This window comes from Tigriopus californicus, chromosome 6 (assembly GCF_007210705.1).
Source record: "Tigriopus californicus strain San Diego chromosome 6, Tcal_SD_v2.1, whole genome shotgun sequence".
NCBI lineage: Eukaryota > Metazoa > Arthropoda > Copepoda > Harpacticoida > Harpacticidae > Tigriopus > Tigriopus californicus.
This window is the reverse complement of record NC_081445.1, coordinates 10,374,540-10,377,642: the sequence shown is the minus strand read 5'-3', so window position 1 is coordinate 10,377,642 and position 3,103 is coordinate 10,374,540. Positions and strand designations below refer to the sequence as shown.

At 41.7% G+C, this 3,103-nt stretch overlaps 1 protein-coding gene and 1 long non-coding RNA gene across 5 annotated transcripts in view; one reads left to right on the top strand and one right to left on the bottom strand.

Moving 5' to 3' along the window:
- LOC131882695 (uncharacterized) overlaps positions 1 to 3,103 on the top strand; it is a 23,302-nt gene that overhangs the window by 8,984 nt on the left and 11,215 nt on the right. The gene's annotated exons all lie outside the window — the stretch shown is intronic.
- LOC131882703 (uncharacterized) overlaps positions 7 to 3,103 on the bottom strand; it is a 4,851-nt gene continuing 1,754 nt past the window's right edge. The window contains exons 2-3 of the long non-coding RNA XR_009373523.1: positions 281 to 377; positions 7 to 223 (exon numbers count right to left, since the gene is read on the bottom strand). This is a non-coding gene — a long non-coding RNA (uncharacterized LOC131882703). The remainder of the gene's footprint in view (positions 224 to 280; positions 378 to 3,103) is intronic.

Here is a 3,103-nt window from a genome sequence, read left to right as displayed (position 1 = left end):
CCAACTACAGATCATCATTGTGGCAACAAGTTGATGGATCCGACTCTACATAGCACCTGGGTGAAAGTTTTTTCAATACAAGAGCTTGTGGTTGAGCCTGCACCATGTGGTCCAGCATGGGAAATTCAGTTTATAGTCAGCAATTTCGGAATTGTTCCAAAAGGCATGGAGATATTGGAAGATTAAGCCACCCAAGATCGGCACAATGGGAGTGTCACCTCGTCTGTAATATCTAGAAAATTTCAATGGTTCTACGGCTTAAAATCAAAATTAAAGTTACCGATTTAGCGCCTTCACTCCATCGAATTGAGAAGGCAAGGAATCCAAGTAAGGGAATTTGGGACTTCGTTCTGTTACCACGCGACAGAAAATGATACCTAGAAAAAAAACAATTTAACAACATTTATATTTGTTGTTATTTCCGCCACCCTATTTTGTCTGGAAGCAAAGGTCCTCTCAAATGCTATGGAAAATGCTGGAAATTCGTGGGAAGACTGGGGAAGACCAATGCAAAATGTAATGTCAAAGATGAGGGATTTAGGAAGTTTTGTCACACCCTTAATCCTCTCTACACTCTCCAACCAGTTAGCTGGGCGTCTGTTAACTAACAATACAGATGCGTGTTGGTCTTCAATAAATTGTACTGGATTTATGGCAATGAGCGTACACTACTAATGTGATGAAGTGACACTCTCGCTACCATCAATGATCTTGTATGTGCACTGATCGAGTTTGGGGTCGCCATACTGCCGAGACCATTTCCTCAGAACTTCAGACCGTCCTCGATCGGAAGGAACAATATCACGACTAAGATTCTGATTTGAGTCATTGAGCGCAAACGTCATTTTTGGAGGCAAATATTGAAAGCGAGCTCCGCATTGGCCTCCCTCATCCATCGAGGTAGTCTCTCATTGAAGGTTCTTCATTGAAAATGAAATTCGGCAATGATACACTTTGGGGGACATAAAGAGAAGGAGGGAGCGCTAGTTGCAGTAGTAGCTTCTTAGCACGTGGGGCCAATTGCCTGAACAAGCCTACTCTGCGGCACGATTAGATGGGAGCTGAGCATAGATGGGTCAAGAAATAGAAATATTAACGAGATATGGCTACTGATTTTAGTTTCCAGAGAAACCCCTTGTCTTTGAACGTAAGTGATGGCTTCTAAGAGAAAAAGTATGAACAATATATGTTAACTGACTCAAGACTGTGAGGTTTATACTCAAACTAAAAAAAAGAACTCAACATTACTGTTTCCTGTATTATCTATTGCCTGCCATCACCTATCATGGAATGAGATCACAATTTGAATTAGAAAATCACTTTGCTTTAACCACTCCATTGGTCAGAGTTTCACAACAAGAAATAGTTGTGACATTTGCATAGTTTCGGGTTTCCGAATTCTGGATACATTCTCCAGTCTGAGATTAATAAGCCGTAATTCTTTGACCATTGCTGACTTGCCGATTTCTTAATCTGTTGAATCAGTTTCCAACATATGCCCACCACTGTGGTTGTCGCTCTTTGTCCACGGTCCCACAGTGGTCTTTTTCCCTCCGACTATCCATTTCAAGTCCTTGTCGCCCCCACCTCCTCCTCTTCCCAACGTAGCTTACTGCTGCTTCCGTGTGTCCCCTAAAGTGTAGTTTAACCAGCTTACTTACTTACAGACCATGTTCAAAAATTTGATAATAACAATCAGCTGCATCTAAAGGTGACTGATCTCCAAAATAATCTAAAGCACTAGTTGCATGTTCTCACTCGTGAGGTTCATGATACTGATGAGACAATGCGAAACTTTTCAAGCCTGATACATTCTGACACAAGGCTTGGTTCAAGCCTCCTTGAGGTTGTCCATGACGCCGATGGTGGCCAGAAGGCGATAGATCCACCGTCCAAAGGTGCCCACCAGAAAAATCACCAAAAAATCAGCTTGGGTTCTATTAACATTTTGTAGTTTTACTTGAAACTCTTTGGGTGTGCTCAATAATGAGCTGGATTTAATTTTGATCCATTTTGGCGTCCGTGCCAATGTGTCAGAAAGGCTCAAACTTACATGATAAATTTTGAATCTGGCATTGGACCGGTATTGCATTGAATGCTAGAGACTTTTGAGGCAACGGTCCCATCACTAAGTTCGTGATCATTTCTATAAATTCCGCACTTCAGTCACCCCGAATTTCGTCCGTGTTCTTAAATAGAGCTATTATTTAGAGCGAACTTGGTATTGTTAACAACCTCGAAGATTTCTCTCCCTTTTTTTAAAGACATGTTATTGAAAAAGCCCAAAGAAAATCTAACTTTGATGAGCAGTGTCTTTGCGCAATGTCACAAGAGGAAAACGTGATAATCTTGCAAGCATACCTACCTTTACCATATCTAGTCTTTCAACTCTTTTGCCCATTCCTATTTCTGGTTAATTTGGTTTCAATTTGGAATTTGGAACAATTTGATTTGCGGTAATTTGATTTAGTCCATTTGAAAATTTGGGAATTTGATTCCATACGGCGGGAAAATCAGCTATTTAGCTTGAAGAACCTCTGGTAGGGCTCGCATTTCAACGAAAAAGGGGAGAGAAATGAAGACCCAAGATCAGGAACGAATTTGAAAGCAACACTGGTTCCGAGACCATGAACGGCAGGGTCGCGTTTTGCCACTCATTTAAGGAGTTTTGGTTTTGTTATTGTACTCTCTTTAGCTTGTGATGGGAGCCCAAACCGAGATCCTTTAAGCTAAAAAGCTGACCTTCCGGATTGAAACACATCACTACTTATCAGAGAAAAGTCACTCCAACCAAGCCACTTGAGACTTTGCTTTGAACACACTTTGGTAGTTGGGCAGCAGGGTGTCGGGCTGATCGACTTCTCATGCGTTATTGAGTTTCAACTAGAGGGCTTGTCAAAGAAAAGTCAATCCAACCAAGCCATTTCAAACTTTACTTCGAACACATTTTGGTAGTCGGGCAGCAGGGTGTCCTGCTGATCGACTTCTCTTGCGTTACTCAGGGTCAACCAAAGCAGACAAACGAGCCATCAACTCACTGGTTCCCTGATTTCGGAACTTGATTTTGAGAATCACGTAACTCAATGTGTTCAAAGCCGATCCC